The following is a 22002-nucleotide window of genomic DNA, read 5'->3' as shown; positions in this document are numbered from 1 at the left end:
ATGTGGTCTGTCGTATGGTAATTTGGTAAAAAGACTATTTGACATTTGCTCAGTATATAGTTTTCACTGAGGAAATGTACGAGTTTGCTGTTAATGATAATGCAGAGGATTTTCCAAAGATTGCTGTTGACGCATATCCCACGGTAGTTATTGGGGTCAAATTTGTCTCCACTTTTGTGGATTGAGGTGATCAGTTCCTGGTTCTAAATATTGGGGAAGATGCCAGAGCTAAGGAGGATGTTAAAGAGTTTAAGTATAGCCAATTGGAATTTATGGTCTCTGTATTTTATCAGTTCATTGAGGACAGCATCAACTCCACAGGCCTTTTTGGGTTGGAGGGTTTGTATTTTGTCCTGTAGTTCATTCAATGTAATTGGAGAATCCAGTGTGTTTTGGAAGTCTTTAATAGTTGATTCTAAGGTTTGTATTTAATCATGTACAGTTGAAGTAGGAAGTTTACATTCACTGAGGTTGGAGTCATTGAAACTTTTTTTTCAACCACTCCACAAATGTCTTGTTAACAAACTAGAGTTTTGGCAAGTCGGTTAGGACATCTACTTTGTGCATGACACAAGTAATTTTTCTAACAATTGTTTACAGACATATTATTTCACTTAAAATTCACTATCACAATTCCAGTGGGAAAGAAGTGTACATACTCTAAGTTGACTGTGCCTTTAAACAGCTTGAACATTTTCAGAAAATGATGTCATGGCTTTAGAAGCGTCTGATAGGCTAATCGACATCATTTGAGTAAATTGGAGGTGTACCTGTGGATGTATTTCAAGGCCTACCTTCAAACTCAGTGCCTCTTTGCTTGACATCATGGGAAAATCAAAATAAATCAGCCAAGACCTCAGATAAAAATTGCAGAAGTCTGTTTCATCCTTGGGAGCAAATTCCAAATGCCTGAAGGTACCACGTTCATCTGTACAAACAATAGTACGCAAGTATAAACACCATGGGACCACACAGCCGTCGTACCGCTCAGGAAGGAGACACGTTCTGTCTCCTAGAGATGAACGTAATTAGGTGCGAGAAGTGCAAATCAATCCCAGAACAACAGCAAAGGACCTTGTGAAGATTCTGGAGGAAACAGGTACAAAAGTATCTATATCCACAGTAAAACGAGTCCTATATTGACGTAACCTGAAAGGCCGCTCAGCAAGGAAGAAGCCACTGTTCCAAAACCGCCATGAAAAAGCCAGACTACGGTTTGCAACTGCACATGGGGACAAAGATCGTACTTTTTGGAGAAATGTCCTCTGGTCTGATGAAAGAAAAAGCTTGTTCGCAAATGGATCTTCCAATTGCACAATGACCCCAAGCATACGTTCAAAGTTGTGGCAAAATGGCTTAACAAAGTCAAGGTATTGGAGTGGCCATCACAAAGCCCTGACCTCAATCCTATAGAATGTTTGTGGGCGGGTGAGATTAGGGAGGCCTACAAACCTGACTGAGTTACACAAGCTCTGTCAGGAGGAATGGGACAAAATTTACCAAACTTATTGTGGGAAGCTTGTGGAAGGCCTCCCGAAACGTTTGACCCAAGTTGAACAATTTAAAGGCAATGCTCCTAAATACTAATTGAGAGTATGTAAACTTCTGACCCACTGGGAATGTGATGAAAGAAATAAAATCTCAAATAATTCTCTATTATTCTGACATTTTACATTCTTAAAATAAAGTGGTCCTAACTGACCTAAGACAAGGAATTTTTACTGAACGTCAAGAATTGTGAAAAGCTGAGTTTAAATGTATTTGGCTAAGGTGCATGTAAACTTCCGACTTCAACTGTGTATGTTTTTGCTGTTTGTCTTTGTTTTAGAGCCAAAAAGATTGTGAATCTGTTGTGTTTTAACCATACGTCTCTGTTTTGGATAGATAACTGTTCATGTGGTTGTTAAGTGTATTCCCATTTTTCCCCAGAAGTGGTTAGTCTATGGATTCTTCAAATACATTGTGCTGATTACTGACGTACTGTTCCTTCTTTCCATTGTGTATTTCTGTTGTCACGATCGTTGTAAGGAGCGGACCAAAATGCAGCGTGGTATGTGTTCATGATGATTTTTTAATTAAAGAAAGCACTGAACACCGAATACAAAACAATAAACTAATAACGACCGTGAAGCTATAATGAGAACTGTGCTGACACAAGCAACTAACATAGACAATCACCCACAAACAAACAGTGAAACCCAGGCTACCTAAGTATGATTGTCAATCAGAGACAACTAATGACACCTGCCTCTGATTGAGAACCATACTAGGCCAAAACATAGAAATCCCAAAATCATAGAAAAACAAACAGTCTGCCCACCCCAACTCATGCCCTGACCATACTAAATAACGACAAAACAAAGGAAATAAAGGTCAGAACGTGACATCTGTATTGTTTTAGGCTCAAGTTCTCCGGGTCTCTATGTTTTTGGTTGGATAGGTTTCTCAATTTCTTTCTTAGGTTTTTGCATTCTTCATCAAACCATTTGTCATTGATGATAATTTTCGGTTTTCTGTTTGACATTTTTAGATTTGATAGGGAAGCTGAGAGGTCAAATATACTGTTTAGGTTTTCTACTGCCAAGTTTACAGGAAGTTGTCCAAAAGGGATTGAATTTGTTGTTTTTTGGTAGGTTTCCACACTACTTTCCTTCCATCTGTAGATTAATATCATTCAATTCCTTTGGCTTTGATGCCTCATGATATAGTTTCGCTCTGTTCAAGAAGACTGGGATTTTGCTGGGATCTGATAGGGGTGTCAGTGGGCTGACTGTGAACGCTCTGAGAGACTCTGGGTTGAGGTCAGTGATAAAGTAGTCTACAGTACTACTGCCAAGAGATGAGCTATAGGTGTGCCTCTCTCTCCTTCTGTAGTGTGATCAAAGGTTGATAGAGTGTCTGCTCCTGATGTGAAGAGTCTGGCCCTTTGTGTTCATATGTAAATGTGGCCTTTTCCACCACAGGCCTGAGAGACCGAGATGATAATTTTTTATGATTTCTCTGTGACATTTCCATATGGCTGACGAATGGTGAGCCAAGACACGCACATCTGTTAAGAGGCCAACCGTCTGACCCCTCAGAGTGTGTCCCCTTCTGCTGATCAACGATAGCATACCCAGAGTTTATTCAACTGAAATGGCACTACATGAAGGGGTAATTTCACTATTTTTTGTTGTTGTTGATATCCACCGTTAATCAGCCTATTTTGCAAATACGCCTTATAGTTATCCCACTGGCAAGCCTGTGTTTACTTCCTGGCAAAGTCTCAGGATCATGCAAAATGCTATGAAATGCCCCTTTAATGTGATGGTTTCCCCCTGCATCGCTCTCTAATCGAAGGAGCTATTTCCTTGGGGGAGCTAGCTGATACAGTCAACAGAGGCTCTCACAACCCTGGGTCAGTATACCACCAGTGTGTGTGTGTGTGTGTGTGTGTGTGTGCACACCACTGGGTGGGTGTATACATAAAGTGAGAGTGCTTTTGTTCTAATAATCTGACACTAATGCCCTCTGTCTCCTCCCCTCCACCTGATATCCTTATGGCACCGTGGGGGATTGTATCCCCGTCCTCACCTCCCACCAACCTGAACACACACACGAGCGCACACACACGTCCCATGTGGATTTGGGTTTCAGGGATGGAGATACCTTGGGTTGAGTCCCAAAAGGGGATCAGTAGAGGGTTAAATCACCACATCCCCCTCTCCCCTTCAGACTCTTCACTCTTCTTATCTCATACTTCTCCCTCCCCCCTCTCTCACACACTCTCTGTCTCTCTCTCTCACTGTCTCACACACTCTCTGTCTCTCTCTCTCACTGTCTCACACACTCTCTGTCTCTCTCTCTCACTGTCTCTCTCACTCTCTGTCTCGCACTCTCTCTGTCTCTCACTCTCTCTTTCTCTCTCTGTCTCTGCCTCTGCACTTTCTCTACCACATATGTGACAATGACCTATTCTCTTCTCTAGAAAGACAGTAGGGTGGAAGCTGTTTATGAGTCACCCTGGAGATTGATAGAAGACGATGCCATTCATATCCTACTGTATGTACACTGCCATGTTTCTCAGATGAATGACAGTTATTTGAAAGATTGACATACAAATCTTGGATTACTGGTAGAAAAATATCCTTGAGGACATTATATTTTATACAATGTACACCGTACCTAGACATTTTTTGAGCATGTCATCATTGCTGATTTAAATGTTTTCACTGTAGGCCTAAGCATACGACTGAGATGGCCGCCTCGCTTCGCGTTCCTAGGAAACTATGCAGTTTTTTGTTTTTTTACGTGTTATTTCTTACATTAGTACCCCAGGTCATCTTAGGTTTCATTACATACAGTCGAGAAGAACTACTGAATATAAGATCAGCGCCAACTCACCATCAGTACGACCAAGAATATGTTTTCCGCGACGCGGATCCGGTGTTCTGCCTTACAAACAGGACAACGGAATGGATCGCATGCAGCGACCCAAGGAAACGACTCCGAAAAAGAGGGAAACGAGGCGGTGTTCTGGTCAGACTCCGAAAAAGGGCACATCGCGCACCACTCCCCAGCATTCTTCTTGCCAATGTCCAGTCTCTTGACAACAAGGTTGACGAAATCCGAGCAAGGGTAGCATTCCAGAGGGACATCAGAGACTGCAACGTTCTCTGCTTCACAGAAACATGGCTTACTGGGAAACGCTATCCGAGGCGGTGCAGCCAACGGGTTTCTCCACGCATCGCGCCGACAGAAACAAACATCTTTCTGGTAAGAAGAGTGGCGGGGGCGTATGCCTCATGACTAACGAGACATGGTGTGATGAAGGAAACATACAGGAACTCAAATCCTTCTGTTCACCTGACTTAGAATTCCTCACAATCAAATGTAGACCGCATTATCTTCCAAGAGAATTCTCCTCGATTATAATCACAGCCGTATATATCCCCCCCCAAGCAGACACATCGATGGCTCTGAACGAACTTTATTTAACTCTTTGCAAACTGGAAACCATTTATCCGAAGGCTGCATTCATTGTAGCTGGGGATTTTAACAAAGCTAATCTGAAAACAAGACTCCCTAAATTTTACCAGCATATCGATTGCGCAACCAGGGGTGGTAAAACCTTGGATCATTGTTACTCTAACTTCCGCGACGCATATAAGGCCCTGCCCCGCCCCCTTTCGGAAAAGCTGACCACGACTCCATTTTGCTGATCCCTGCCTACAGGCAGAAACTAAAACAAGAGGCTCCCACGCTGAGGTCTGTCCAACGCTGGTCAGACCAAGCTGACTCCACACTCCAAGACTGCTTCCATCACGTGGACTGGGACATGTTTCGTATTGCGTCAGATGGAAATATTGACGAATACGCTGATTCGGTGTGCGAGTTCATTAGAACGTGCGTCGAAGATGTCGTTCCCATAGCAACGATAAAAACATTCCCAAACCAGAAACCGTGGATTGATGGCAGCATTCGCGTGAAACTGAAAGCGCGAACCACTGCTTTTAATCAGGGCAAGGTGTCTGGTAATATGTCCGAATATAAACAATGCAGCTATTCCCTCCGCAAGGCTATTAAACAAGCTAAGCGTCAGTACAGAGACAAAGTGGAATCTCAATTCAATGGCTCAGACACAAGAGGCATGTGGCAGGGTCTACAGTCAATCACGGACTACAAGAAGAAACCCAGCCCAGTCACGGACCAGGATGTCTTGCTCCCAGGCAGACTAAATCACTTTTTGCCCGCTTTGAGGACAATACAGTGCCACTGACACGGCCTGCAACGAAAACATGCGGTCTCTCCTTCACTGCAGCCGAGGTGAGTAAGACATTTAAACGTGTTAACCCTCGCAAGGCTGCAGGCCCAGACGGCATCCCCAGCCGCGCCCTCAGAGCATGCGCAGACCAGCTGGCCAGGTGTGTTTACGGACATATTCAATCAATCCCTATACCAGTCTGCTGTTCCCACATGCTTCAAGAGGGCCACCATTGTTCCTGTTCCCAAGAAAGCTAAGGTAACTGAGCTAAACGACTACCGCCCCGTAGCACTCACTTCCGTCATCATGAAGTGCTTTGAGAGACTAGTCAAGGACCATATCACCTCCACCCTACCTGACACCCTAGACCCACTCCAATTTGCTTACCGCCCAAATAGGTCCACAGACGATGCAATCTCAACCACACTGCACACTGCCCTAACCCACCTGGACAAGAGGAATACCTATGTGAGAATGCTGTTCATCGACTACAGCTCGGCATTCAATACCATAGTACCCTCCAAGCTCGTCATCAAGCTCGAGACCCTGGGTCTCGACCCCGCCCTGTGCAACTGGGTACTGGACTTCCTGACGGGCCGCCCACAGGTGGTGAGGGTAGGCAACAACATCTCCTCCCCGCTGATCCTCAACACGGGGCCCCACAAGGGTGCGTTCTGAGCCCTCTCCTGTACTCCCTGTTCACCCACGACTGCGTGGCCATGCACGCCTCCAACTCAATCATCAAGTTTGCGGACGACACAACAGTGGTAGGCTTGATTACCAACAACGACGAGACGGCCTACAGGGAGGAGGTGAGGGCCCTCAGAGTGTGGTGTCAGGAAAATAACCTCACACTCAACGTCAACAAAACTAAGGAGATGATTGTGGACTTCAGGAAACAGCAGAGGGAACACCCCCTATCCACATCGATGGATCAGTAGTGGAGAGGGTAGCAAGTTTTAAGTTCCTCGGCATACACATCACAGACAAACTGAATTGGTCCACTCACACTGACAGCGTCGTGAAGAAGGCGCAGCAGCGCCTCTTCAACCTCAGGAGGCTGAAGAAATTCGGCTTGTCACCAAAAGCACTCACAAACTTCTACAGATGCACAATCGAGAGCATCCTGGCGGGCTGTATCACCGCCTGGTACGGCAACTGCTCCGCCCTCAACCGTAAGGCTCTCCAGAGGGTAGTGAGGTCTGCACAACGCATCACCGGGGCAAACTACCTGCCCTCCAGGACACCTACACCACCCGATGTTACAGGAAGGCCATAAAGATCATCAAGGACATCAACCACCCGAACCACTGCCTGTTCACCCCGCTATCATCCAGAAGGCGAGGTCAGTACAGGTGCATCAAAGCTGGGACCGAGAGACTGAAAAACAGCTTCTATCTCAAGGCCATCAGACTGTTAAACAGCAATCACTAACATTGAGTGGCTGCTGCCAACACACTGTCATTGACACTGACCCAACTCCAGCCACTTTAATAATGGGAATTGATGGGAAATGATGTAAATATATCACTAGCCACTTTAAACAATGCTACCTTATATAATGTTACTTACCCTACATTATTCATCTCATATGCATATGTATATACTGTACTCTAGATCATCGACTGCATTCTTATGTCACTAGCCACTTTAACTATGCCACTTTGTTTACTTTGTCTACATACTCATCTCATATGTATATACTGTACTCGATACCATCTACTGTATGCTGCTCTGTACCATCACTCATTCATATATCCTTATGTACATATTCCTTATCCCCTTACACTGTGTATAAGACAGTAGTTTTGGAATTGTTAGTTAGATTACTTGTTGGTTATCACTGCATTGTCGGAACTAGAAGCACAAGCATTTCGCTACACTCGCATTAACATCTGCTAACCATGTGTATGTGACAAATAAAATATGATTTGATTTGATTTGGTGCCAAAATATAATTGAGGGCCTTAAGTATCTTGTATACATTCACAGGAATGCTTGTAGACATGTTTTGAGGATGTCATGTGGATTGGGATTTAATTTTTTTAAATTACTAGTGACCTACTCTCTGTGAGCCTTGTTTGTCTCCGCTAATCTTGATAATAGCCCACATCTCTCTCATATCTCCAATCACGTAGACTGCTTCAAGCAACGTCGTTCTCACATTTTAAAAATATATAATGATGCCTACACACTGGGCACACACTGGTTGAATCAACGTCATTTCAATGAAATTGGAATAGACGTTGAATTGATGTCTGTGCCCAGTGGTATGCTACTCCATATTAAAATAGGCTACTGCATTTTCCCATTTAAGTAATGACATCATCCAGGTAGAGTTCATGTTTAGGCAAAATGAAAACGATACCATCACACTGCAGAATATGTCAAATAACACTTAGCTATGATCGATCCTCCGTTATGTTGTCAGATCTCTTCTGTTATGAACACATCTTTTGGACTGGGTGGCTGCGCCTGTCGCCCAATGAAATTTCCGCATAGCGCCCCCTATAGACATCCGTCCAATCGAAGAGGACAAGGGCAGAGACGCAGCTGCCTGTCAGTTTCTACCCTGCTCCTAGTTCCTGAGCAACCGGCGATGATCCAGGCGTGAGTCGTGAATGCACACCGACGGACGGATCGTTCGCTATTGCAGGTAAGAAGATGACAACTTAAGCGATTCTATATATCCCCCCCCCCCCCCCCCCCCCTAGAAAAGCTGTGTCTTTGCAGCACGGGGCAAAGCAAGGGGAATCAGTGTTGTTTACACTGATTGATATGGGGACGAAGTGATGGAGCCTACCGCAATGCAATTTAGACAAGTTTATGCATCTTGCATCCTCGCTCTGTTATTCCCGACTGCAAAACTGAGACTATACAGATGATCTTGAATGGATGCTGTTTGCACATTGGCATGAAACGTTATTCTGGGTGACTTTGGTAGCAGGCATTTTCCGTGCACGGACAGACAAGACAGTGCGCTGGCTCCATGGTCTTGAAGGGAGGAATAGTGGGTTTGCATTTTTATCCACATTACGGATGATTAGCTACACACCTGTGTACGTTGTTAATGAATGACATTCATAAAGCCTTAAACATATAAAATAGCCTAGCGGTGCTGCTTATCTATCCCTATTCGTTAGGATATTGTTATTATAGGCTAGGCAGCAGGATATCTAATGCTTATCCTATTCTTTCCTAGTAATTGATTTAGAAACAGTCGGCGATTCACTGTAAACAGACCAATCCCTGCAAGATGAACATTTGATTTATTATGAATTATACGCAGCAGAAAATATAGGTCGCTGGGTTCATTGTAGCCGACTAGTTGGAGCCCCAACAGACGGCGATAGCATATCCCAGCATCATCCGGAAATCACCTCAACCACTAGAATGTCAGCCAGGTTGTCAGCCAAGGTACCATGTCATGGGCGAGTCCTGCCTGGGTGTTCGCAGTATTTTTGCAACTGAAGACTACACTGACGGCCTAGTCTGTACTATAATAGATGAGGTATAAACGATTCAACATGACAGATGCAATGGACATGCTGGACTGTTGGCCAAGAGCCAATTCAACCCAATGTATTCAGTTTCATAAATCTGACATGAACTGTCAGAAGGATTTCATGGGAATACTTGTCATTTTGATAGGAATCCTATAAACTGGACTGCTAATGTAATGCATCTTCTGTTGTCCCGTGCCCTGCAAAGTCTGACCAAATTCCGACTTGGTGTATGAGGAATGATAAGGCTCCTCCGGGCTCTTGCTGCTGTATATCATAACAGACCTGAGTTGAAGTAGTATTTATTGTCTCTCGGATACTTCAGCTACTTGATTGAGCTTGCCTGGCACAACGATACCAGTGTAATAGTCCCGAAAGTAAGTTACTATGATGTCAGTAAATGTTTCCCTCGTTGCTTTGGAACAGTTTCAGCACAGTCAAAGCAGCCAGAGAAGCTATATGAGAAACACATTACATAACAGTCACTGTCCCTCCAAGACATGTCTGGCTCTGCCCAGGACCATCATGTGTCCTATCATGCATTTCAAATTTGCAGCCTCAGTAGAGTTGGAGCTGTCCTTGGGTTTTGGGAGTCCTCTGTCAGTGTTTTTGTGACACAACTGAACCCAGAGATAGGTCCAGATAGGGCATCCTTTGAGAAATGCTCTCCAGCAGAAATGTAGCAAAGAAAAACACATTTTCTTCCATGTGCACCCGATCATGGGGCTCACTAAAATAAAGTTGCTTTGCATGTATGTAGTCCTATTCCCTCCAAGACTTTTCTCTTTCCTTCCCGAATGACATGCATGTGTGGCACATCACATCCACATGCATTTCGCTACACCTGCAATAACATCTGCGAAATATTTGTATGTGACCAATAACATTTGATTCTATCTGTGGCTTTATCATGGTGTCGGTGAACCTCTTGAGTAGAGGAGACCAAATGCATTGGCTACACCAGTGGTTCCCGTAACTTTTTATAGTCCCGTACCACATCAACCATTCATCCTCCAGCTGCGTACCCCCTCTAGCACCAGAGTCAGTTCACAAGAATGAGTGTCAGTTTTTGTCACAATTCCGCTCGTGGGAAGTGACAAGGAGCTCATATAGGACCAGGGCAGAAATAATAATATAATAATAATCAATACTTTTGCTCTTTATTTAACCATCTTACATATAAAACCTTATTTGTTCATGGAAAATTGTGAAAAACTCATCACAGGTTAATGAGAAGGGTGTGCTTGAAAGGATACGCATCCTTTTCCACACACAGTCTGTGCCTGTATTTAGTTTTCATGCTAGTGAGGGTCGAGAATCCACTCTCACATTGGTACGTGGTTGCAAAGGGCATCAGTGTCTTAACAGCACGATCTGCCAAGGCAGGATACTCTGAGCGCAGCCCAATCCAGAAATCGGGCAGTGGCTCCTGATTAAATTACATTTTCACAGAACCAGTACCCCCGACGGCATGGCACATACCCCTGGGGATACACATACCCCAGTTTGGGAATACCTGGGCTACACAATAGAGCTTGGCCCTGCTACATGGTCTTGTCTGTTATTCTGTCTTCTTGCCTATTAGGCATTATGCCAACCTCACAATTGCACATCATCAAAACATGAACCATATGTTTATTTTCAGACTGAGATACTTTGAGTGTTGCTCTTTTTTTGTTGGACTGCTTCAGGTCAGAAAGGTGGTCCTTTTTGTGTGATATTACTGAATTGGTACAGCTCCATAACAAATTGATTAACCCTCTTAGCCTTAAATCAGTGATTTAGAAAGCAGGGAAGTTGAAGTCATGGATGGCTGCCATTTGAGATTAAAGTCATTCAAAGGACTTTTTGTGAGATATGATTTGTCCCAAGATATCCCTCCCCAAATCCAAGCTTTCCAAAGACCCTAGGGAGTCAAAGGATTAGCTGGTCAGAGAAAACTAATATAGTCGTTTTTTGAGATTTGGGTTTGATAATGAAGGTACTCTGGGTCTGGGACTCAGGTGCCGCTGTTTTCAAACCCCACTGATACTCTGTAATCTGAACGTTAGCAATGTTAACAAGTACATGTAAAATCCCATAGAGAATGCTAACCAAATGCTAACGAGCGCATTGCATTTTGTACAGTTTTTGACCTAAACTATATAAGTATACAAATAAATAACACCTTAATTGGGGCGATTGGGCTTGTGGTAATGGCTGGAGCAGAATAGTATCAAATATGGTTTCCATATTTTTATGTAGCTATGCAAGTCAGTTATTAAGAACAAATTCTTATTTACAATGACGGCCTAGGAATAGTGGGTTAACTGCCTTGTTCAGGGGGAGAACGACAGATTTTTACCTTGTCAGCTTGGGGATTCGATCTAGCAACCTTCCGGTTACTGGCCATATGCCCTAACCTCTAGGCTACCTGCCGCCATGTTTGATACCATTCCATTTGCTCCATTGCAGCCATTATTATGAACGATCCTCCCCTCAGCAGCTCCACTGCTACTCCCAGTTTGCTGCATGCAAAAAAAAATAATTAGCCAGCAAGGTTCTTGATCCAAGAGGGGATTCTCTTCTAACCACTTAGCTAGATAGCTAACTAGCTACTAAATTAGCAAACCAAATGCACAACTGTGGAGCATTTAGCACATTTTAGACAGTTAACTTAATAGTTGTAAGATATCTAGTTGGCAAACATTTAGTTGTGGAGTCCATACTGTAACTAGATCACCTGGTGCATTCTGCACAACAGTGAGTGACTCACAAGGCTCCTGTCTCTTGTCGCTGTGTGCTTGTAAACAAACACCACGTGACACTTGACTGGGGACTATCATAAGCTTCATAATAATGTGACAGGTGAAAGGAAGAACGCAATGTTCTTTATCTCCTAACGTATTGCACAAGATGATTGCTGGTATTTACTTAAAAAGTAGCTACACATATTAAAATGAAATATTGTATTAACGGTATTGAAAAACCATCCCGTGTCTTTTTCCAAATACCCCAGCATACTGTATATACTGTATACCGCCCAAGCCTAACACACACACACACACACACACACACACACACACACACACACACACACACACACACACACACACACACACACACACACAGCTCTAAGCCTAAGTGCTGTAACGATGGGGCAAAAACCCTTTCTCCTTTCCTTATCCCGCTGGCAAACATGTGACACTCTTGTCTCGATGGTCTCTTCAGATTGCTCAGAAATTTCACCAAACCTCCATCAATAAAGAGAGGATCACTAATGGTACCGCTAAGCTGGCTGGCTTTGTGAGAGAGACATGACGTCTTCTTCTCCCTCTTCTTCTGTTTGCTCGGAGACAGACCCCCCCTCTGTTCAATCCAGAGGGGGGGGGAAAGGCCCTCAGTCCGTCCCTACTGCCTTCTCTGTGCTCTCTATCGTCTTTGTATGTGTTTAGTCCCCACTGCCTTCTCTGTGCTCTCTATCGTCTTTGTATGTGTTTAGTCCCCACTGCCATCTCTGTCTGTGCCGCAGGCCTGTCATTCTCTACGTCTGTGGGTTGTCCTTCTCGCTCATGTATCAGAAGGGTTGGTCCATTTAGTTCTTTGTTCCAACCCAGAGAGAGAGAGAGAGAAATAAAGGTTGTCAGTTAGTCCCCTCTGCTATCTCTGTATGCAGTATTGTCCCCACTGCCGATATGTACTGTATGTTAGTGATGTGCGGGTTGACTCATAACCCGTAGTCCCCCGTGGCTGTATCCACAGGGCAGGGGGGTTTAGTATCATGAAATATTGTGTGGATGAAGGGGCAGATTGAATAAAGAGAAAACAAGACCTTAAAAAAGTCCATGAATGTATCATTCTTGTGCAATTTATATTTGTAGGATACTTGGAAGTTTTTCTTTCATTATTTCAGGCATTATCTGGCATTAGTGCGTAAGCCTATAGCCTAACTATATGCGTGCCAAATAGCCTACAGGCCAGTCTCCAAATGCTTTTTGGGAACGGGCAGAAAAGTTAACGGAGATCCTCAGTGGCAAAAATGACAATATCGGCGTTTAAAGAGGATGACAGCAGTGTTAAGTGTGATGATTGCGAGGTGCTATACAAATTCGACAGCCACGAGACGGGGACTTAAAATAGGCCTATGGCACGTCAAGGGGAATGTAGCCTAGTGTTCAGATGAGTTAAATGGACACTGACTGTAGGTTTATAACCTCTCACATACTGTAGCTTTAATATGAACTCCTGCAGAATTAAGCATTTCACGCAGTAAAATAATACACCGAATGTAGGCTACATTTCGACTCAGGAACAGGAGTGGATAAATATTATCTTATCTTGAGAGAATGTAAATGTCTGTAGAGGTGCTGTCTTTATCAGCATCATAAAGCTGACAATATTTTAATCGTATATATTATGCATCCAAGTCGAACTGAAATCTAGTCAGTAACATGTTGGGTCGTTTTCACAGCTTTCTATTTTTCATTTTTTTACAACCGGTCAACCTGATGCCATTTGAACATTTTGCACAGATCATCTTGCATCTTATCCCCAGTCCCTAAACGTCTTTGCTCAGTGAAAGAAGCAGAGGTGACAGAGAGAACTTGATCAACGGCAGAATGAATGTTTCAATCTAGTTGTCACTCTATCACATTACTATGTTGAGCAAGGGTTTATTTAGTCTTCTATGGCAACATATAGGCTAATGACAGAAGAAGAGAATCTGCATGTAGCCTATTTAATTATAAACAAGTTGACTAACAAATAGCCGAGACATATCGAAATCAGGTGCTCGCTGTAAAAAAAATATTGTTCTATATTTGCAGGTTAGGGTAGGGGGCGGGCCTCATATCGTCACTTTATCACACACAGTCATGCGGGTTGCGGATGGGTAATTAGCAATTGCGGGTGGGTGCGGGTGAACAAACCGCTTTACCCACACACCACTACTGTATGTGCTACAGGCTTGTCATTCTCTCTCTGTATGGGTCCTCCTCAACCCTGCTTTTTCTGCCGCCGCCCCCACAGGGAGGCCAAATGATGGTTTGCGGCTTTGAATCCAGATAACGTTTTCGGTGGCACTTCTGTGGGTGCCTACCTAGTGCCTACCTGTGTCCAATGATTTCAGCTGCTTTAGTTTGTTGCTAGGGCTTAGAAGGGCTAGTTATTATTTTTAAGGAATCACTTATTTTCAAGGCACTGAACTTGAAAGGGTGCATTTAGTGTGTGTTTTAGTGTTTGTGTGGATGCGTGACTTCTAGCCCTGCAACCCATAATGTGTCCACACCATCTCTATTTTCAGTATGATAGGTAACGTAGCCCTGCCGAGGAGTGGGACAATGATAGGTAACGTAGCTCTGCCGAGGAGTGGGACTATGATAGGTAACGTAGCTCTGCCGAGGAGTGGGACTATGATAGGTAACGTAGCTCTGCAGAGGAGTGGGACTATGATAGGTAACGGAGCTCTGCAGAGGAGTGGGACTATGATAGGTAACGTAGCTCTGCAGAGGAGTGGGACTATGATAGGTAACGTAGCTCTGCAGAGGAGTGGGACTATGATAGGTAACGTAGCTCTGCAGAGGAGTGGGACTATGATAGGTAACGTAGCCCTGCAGAGGAGTGGGACTATGATAGGTAACGTAGCTCTGCAGAGGAGTGGGACTATGATAGGTAACGTAGCTCTGCAGAGGAGTGGGACTATAATAGATAACGTAGCTCTGCAGAGGAGTGGGACTATAATAGGTAACGTAGCTCTGCCGAGGAGTGGGACTATGATAGGTAACGTAGCCATGCAGAGGAGTGGGACAATGATAGGTAACGTAGCCCTGCAGAGGAGTGGGACTATGATATGTAATGTAGCCCTGCAGAGCAGTGGGACTATGATAGGTAACGTAACCCTGCAGAGGAGTGGGACTATGGTGGGTAACATAGCCCTGCAGATGAGTGGGACTATGATAGGTAACATAGCCCAGCAGAGTGGGACTATGATAGGTAACGTAGCCCTGCAGAGTGGGACTATGATAGGTAACGTAGCTCTGCAGAGGAGTGGGACTATGATAGGTATTGTAACCCTGCAGAGGACTGGGACTATGATAGGTAACATAGCCCTGCAGAGGACTGGGACAATGATAGGTAATGTAACCCTGCAGAGGAGTGGGACTATGATAGGTAACATAGCCCTGCAGAGGAGTGGGACGATGATAGGTAACGTAGCCCTGCAGAGTGGGACTATGATAGGTAACGTAGCCCTGCAGAGGAGTAGGAGTATGATAGGTAATGTAGCCCTGCAGAGGAGTGGGAGTATGATATGTAATGTAGCCCTGCAGAGGAGTGGGAGTATGATAGGTAATATAGCCCTGCAAAGGAGTGGGACTATGATATGTAATATAGCCCTGCAGAGGAGTGGGACTATGATATGTAATATAGCCCTGCAGAGGAGTGGGACTATGATAGGTAACATAGCCCTGCAGAGGAGTGGGACTATGATATGTAATGTAGCCCTGCAGAGGAGTGGGACTATGATAGGTAACGTAGCCCTGCAGAGGAGTGGGACTATGATAGATAACGTAGCCCTGCAGAGGAGTGGGACTATGATAGGTAACATAGCCCAGCAGAGTGGGACTATGATAGGTAATGTAGCCCTGCAGAGGAGTGGGACTATGATAGGTAACGTAGCCCTGCAGAGGAGTGGAACTATGATAGGTAATGTAGCCCTGCAGAGGAGTGGGATGATGATAGTTAACGTAGCCCTGCAGAGGAGTGGGACTATGATGGGTAACGTAGCCCTGCAGAGGAGTGGGACTATGATAGGTAACGTAGCCCTGCAGAGGAGTGGGGCTATGATAGGTAACATAGCCCTGCAGAGGAGTGGTACTATGATAGGTAATGTAGCCCTGCAGAGGAGTGGGACTATGATAGGTAATGTAACCCTGCAGAAGAGTGGGACTATGATAGGTAACATAGCCCTGCAGAGTGGGACTATGATAGGTAACATAGCCCTGCAGAGGACTGGGACCATGATAGGTGACATAGCCCTGCAGAGGACTGGGACTATGATAGGTAATGTAGCCCTGCAGAGAAGAGGGACTATGATAGGTAACGTAGCCCTGCAGAGGAGTGGGACTATGATAGGTAACGTAGCCCTGTAGAGTGGGACTATGATAGGTAACCTTGCCCTGCAGAGGAGTGGGACTATGATAGGTAATGTAACCCTACAGAGAAGTGGGACTATGATAGGTAACGTAGCCCTGCAGAGTGGGACTATGATAGGTAACGTAGCCCTGCAGAGGAGTGGGACTATGATAGGTATTGTAACCCTGCAGAGGACTGGGACTATGATAGGTAACATAGCCCTGCAGATTGGGACTATGATAGATGACCTTAACCTGCAGAGGAGTGGGACTATGATAGGTAATGTAACCTTGCAGAGGAGTGGGATTATGATAGGTAACGTAGCCCTGCAGAGGAGTGGGACTATGATAGGTAACGTAGCCCTGCAGAGGAGTGGGACTATGATAGGTAACATAGCCCTGCAGAAGAGTGGGACTATGATAGGTAACGTAGCCCTGCAGAGGACTGGGACTATGATAGGTAACCTTGCCCTGTAGAGGAGTGGGACTATGATAGGTAACATAGCCCTGCAGAGTGGGACTATGATAGGTAACCTTAACCTGCAGAGGAGTGGGAATATGATAGGTAACGTAGCCCTGCAGAGGAGTGGGATTATGATAGGTAACATAGCCCTGCAGAAGAGTGGGACTATGATAGGTAACGTAGCCCTGCAGAGGACTGGGACTATGATAGGTAACCTTGCCCTGTAGAGGAGTGGGACTATGATAGGTAACATAGCCCTGCAGAGTGGGACTATGATAGGTAACCTTAACCTGCAGAGGAGTGGGAATATGATAGGTACTGTAACCTTGCAGAGGAGTGGGACTATGATAGGTAATGTAACCCTACAAAGGACTGGGACTATGATAGGTAACATAGCCCTGCAGAGGACTGGGAACATGATAGGTAACATAGCCCTGCAGAGTGGGACTATTATAGGTAATGTAACCCTACAAAGGACTGGGACTATGATAGGTAACATAGCCCTGCAGAGGACTGGGAACATGATAGGTAACATAGCCCTGCAGAGGAGTGGGACTATGATAGGTAACGTAGCCCTGCAGAGGAGTGGGACTATGATAGGTAACCTTAACCTGCAGAGGAGTGGGACTATGATAGGTAATGTAACCTTGCAGAGGAGTGGGACTATGATAGGTAACGTAGCCCTGCAGAGGAGTGGGACTATGACAGGTAACGTTGCCCTGAAGAGTGGGACTATGATAGGTAACCTTGCCCTGCAGAGGAGTGGGACTATGATGGGTAACATAGCCCTGCAGAGGAGTGGGACTATGATAGGTAACGTAGCCCTGCAGAGGAGTGGGAATATGATAGGTAACATAGTCCCACTCCTCTGCAGGGCTATGTTACCTATCATAGTCCCACTCCTCTGCAGGGCTACGTTACCTGTCATAGTCCCACTCCTCTGCAGGGCTATGACAGGTAACGTAGCCCTGCAGAGGAGTGGGACTATGATAGGTAACCTTAACCTGCAGAGGAGTGGGACTATGATAGGTAATGTAACCTTGCAGAGGAGTGGGACTATGATGGGTAACGTAGCCCTGCAGAGGAGTGGGACTATAATAGGTAACGTAGCCCTGCAGAGGAGTGGGACGATGATAGATAACGTAGCCCTGCAGAGGAGTGGGACTATGACAGGTAACCTTGCCCTGCAGAGGAGTGGGATTATTATAGGTAACGTAGCCCTGCAGAGGAGTGGGACTATGATAGGTAACATAGCCCTGCAGAGTGGGACTATGATAGGTAACCTTAACCTGCAGAGGAGTGGGAATATGATAGGTACTGTAACCTTGCAGAGGAGTGGGATTATAATAGGTAACGTAGCCCTGCAGAGTGGGACTATGATAGGTAACCTTAACCTGCAGAGGAGTGGGACTATGATAGATAACGTAGCCCTGCAGAGGAGTGGGATTATAATAGGTTACGTAGCCCTGCAGAGGAGTGGGACTCTGACAGGTAACGTTGCCCTGAAGAGTGGCACTATGATAGGTAACCTTGCCCTGCAGAGGAGTGGGACTATGATGGGTAACATAGCCCTGCAGAGGAGTGGGACTATGATAGGTAACGTAGCCCTGCAGAGGAGTGGGAATATGATAGGTAACATAGCCCTGCAGAGGAGTGGAACTATGACAGGTAACGTAGCCCTGCAGAGGAGTGGGACTATGATAGGTAATGTAACCCTGCAGAGGAGTGGGACTATAATAGGTAACGTAGCCCTGCAGAGTGGGACTATGATAGGTAACGTAGCTCTGCAGAGGAGTGGGACTATGATAGCTAATGTAGCCCTGTAGAGTGGGACTTTGATAGGTAATGTAACCCTGCAGAGAAGTGGGACTATGATAGGTAACGTAGCACTGCAGAGTGGGACTATGATAGGTAACGTAGCCCTGCAGAGGAGTGGGACTTTGATAGGTAACGTAGCCCTGCAGAGGAGTGGGACTATGATAGGTAATGTAACCCTGCAGAGGAGTGGGACTATGATAAGTAACTTAGCCCTGCAGAGGAGTGGGACTATGATAGGTAACGGTGCCCTGCAGAGGAGTGGGACTATGATAGGTAACGTAGCCCTGCAGAGGACTGGGACTATGATAGGTAACCTTGCCCTGCAGAGGAGTGGGACTATGATAGGTAACATAGCCCTGCAGAGTGGGACTATGATAGGTAACCTTAACCTGCAGAGGAGTGGGAATATGATAGGTAATGTAACCTTGCAGTGGAGTGGGACTATGATGGGTAACGTAGCCCTGCAGAGGAGTGGGACTATAATAGGTAACATAGCCCTGCAGAGGAGTGGGACGATGATAGAAAACGTAGCCCTGCAGAGGAGTGGGACTATGACAGGTAACGTTGCCCTGAAGAGTGGGACTATGATAGGTAACCTTGCCCTGCAGAGGAGTGGGATTATTATAGGTAACGTAGCCCTGCAGAGGAGTGGGACTATGATAGGTAACCTTGCCCTGCAGAGGAGTGGGACTATGATAGGTAACATAGCCCTGCAGAATGGGACTATGATAGGTAACCTTAACCTGCAGAGGAGTGGGAATATGATAGGTACTGTAACCTTGCAGAGGAGTGGGATTATAATAGGTAACGTAGCCCTGCAGAGTGGGACTATGATAGATAACGTAGCCCTGCAGAGGAGTGGGATTATAATAGGTAACATAGCCCTGCAGAGGAGTGGGACTATGACAGGTAACGTAGCCCTGCAGAGGAGTGGGACTATGATAGGTAACATAGCCCTGCAGAGGAGTGGGACTATGATAGGTAACGTAGCCCTGCAGAGGAGTGGGACTATGATAGGTAACATAGCCCTGCAGAGGAGTGGGACTATGATAGGTAACGTAGCCCTGCAGAGGAGTGGGACTATGATAGGTAACCTTGCCCTGCAGAGGAGTGGGATTATTATAGGTAACATAGCCCTGCAGAGTGGGACTATGATAGGTAACCTTAACCTGCAGAGGAGTGGGAATATGATAGGTACTGTAACCTTGCAGAGGAGTGGGATTATAATAGGTAACGTAGCCCTGCAGAGTGGGACTATGATAGGTAACCTTAACCTGCAGAGGAGTGGGACTATGATAGATAACGTAGCCCTGCAGAGGAGTGGGATTATAATAGGTTACGTAGCCCTGCAGAGGAGTGGGACTATGACAGGTAACGTTGCCCTGAAGAGTGGCACTATGATAGGTAACCTTGCCCTGCAGAGGAGTGGGATTATGATGGGTAACATAGCCCTGCAGAGGAGTGGGACTATGATAGGTAACGTAGCCCTGCAGAGGAGTGGGACTTTGATAGGTAACGTAGCCCTGCAGAGGAGTGGGACTATGATAGGTAATGTAACCCTGCAGAGGAGTGGGACTATGATAAGTAACTTAGCCCTGCAGAGGAGTGGGACTATGATAGGTAACGGTGCCCTGCAGAGGAGTGGGACTATGATAGGTAACGTAGCCCTGCACAGTGGGACTATGATAGGTAATGTAACCCTGCAGAGTGGGACTATGATAGGTAATGTAACCCTGCAGAGGAGTGGGACTATGATAGGTAACGTAGCCCTGCACAGTGGGACTATGATAGGTAATGTAACCCTGCAGAGTGGGACTATGATAGGTAACATAGCCCTGCAGAGGAGTGGGACTATGATAGGTAATGTAACCCTGCAGAGGAGTGGGACTATGATAGGTAACGTAGCCCTGCAGAGGAGTGGGACTATGATAGGTAATGTAACCCTGCAGAGGAGTGGGACTATGATAGGTAACGTAGCCCTGCACAGTGGGACTATGATAGGTAACATAGCCCTGCAGAGGAGTGGGACATAAAGTTCTTCAGTCAGGAAAGTCGATCAGCTGTTTTTACAATTTCAAAGTCCCATTGCAAATTATATTCTTCGTTCTCAATATCACAAGGCGGTTTGAAAGTGATATTTGTCATTTACTTGTTAAAGACTGATGACTTTATGGATAACAGTTTTTGGGTGAAAAGGCTTTATAATGGAATAATGCATCACAATCAGAATGCCTGAGGAAGATTTGTTACAATGTCATGTAATTGTATGTCATGTGTCTTTTTGACATTGAAGCTTGTAAAATGTGTGTGCGTGCGTGTGTGTGTTTGTGTGTGTGTGTTCCCTAGTCCTCATCAGTGTGATTCTGTTTGCTGATAAAGCAACTGACTTCATATAGAGTTAGTCCCTTCAAGTTGTCTGTCTGCCAACGAGACGTCTCATTCTAAATCAGATTGCCGCCTTTCATTAAGATAATGTTCCATTAGACAAAGAGGACCTTTGGGAAATTGACTCCATATCTGCCTCCATTGTCGCTTGCGTAGGGTAATAAGATGACATTGGTAAATGTCAGATACGTCTGGTGCTGTATTGGCTGAATGTATTGGTACACGTAAAAAAAAAAAGGGTTCCAAAAAGGTTCTTCGGCTATTTTTGGTTCCATGTAGATCCCTGTTTTGGTTCCGGGAAAAACTATTTTGGGTTCCGTGTAGAACACTTTGTGCAAAGGGTTTTTACATGGAACCCAAAAGGGTTCTACCTGGAAACAAAAAGGCTTCTTCAAAGGGTACCCCATTTTTAGGTTCTAGTTAGTACCTTTTTTTCTGAGAGGGTAGAGGTGTTGATTGTAACTGAGAAATGTGTTTGTCTATTAGGCTTATATCACTCATTAGGACACATTCCCAAATGTCACCCTGTTTCCTTTATAGTACACTACTTTTGACCAAGGGCCATAGCGATTTTCTTATAGGGAATAGGGGGACATTTGGAACGCATGATATTGAAGTAGTGATGAAATCATGTTATAGGTGATGACTATGGTCCATTCAAACTACCCCAAAGCATTGCTTTCCATAACATCTTCATGCAAACATCATCAGACTTGGACAGTTGTACAGTACTTTATATTTGGGTTTGTAACTGGGTTAAATTTGACAGAGGATTGAACCTCTCTGATTCGTCTCTTGACTTCCTATGGAGATATTTTTGGCTTTTACAATACAAAGTACATCTTTGGGGAGAAGTAGATCACACAGGGTCGCTTTCTCTCTGTCTCTCTCTGCGTGTCTCTCTCTCTCTCTGCGTTTCTCTCTCTCTGCGTGTCTCTCTCTCTGCGTGTCTCTCTCTCTCTCTGCGTCTCTCTCTCTCTG

General features: G+C 45.1%; 1 protein-coding gene across 1 annotated transcript in view; it reads left to right on the top strand.

Annotated features, from left to right (window-relative positions):
* Window positions 1-8276: 8276 nt before the first annotated feature.
* The window catches only part of LOC115109694 (contactin-1a-like), a 128088-nt gene continuing 114362 nt past the window's right edge, over window positions 8277-22002 (top strand). Inside the window, exon 1 of the mRNA XM_029634916.2 lies at window positions 8277-8399. The gene's annotated coding sequence lies outside the window, so the exon portion shown is untranslated. The remainder of the gene's footprint in view (window positions 8400-22002) is intronic.

The sequence above is a fragment of the Oncorhynchus nerka genome, linkage group LG25, assembly GCF_034236695.1.
Source record: "Oncorhynchus nerka isolate Pitt River linkage group LG25, Oner_Uvic_2.0, whole genome shotgun sequence".
In the NCBI taxonomy this organism is placed as follows: Eukaryota; Metazoa; Chordata; class Actinopteri; order Salmoniformes; family Salmonidae; genus Oncorhynchus; species Oncorhynchus nerka.
The sequence above is the reverse complement of the archived record's forward strand: the minus strand, read 5'-3'. Positions and strand labels throughout refer to the sequence as shown.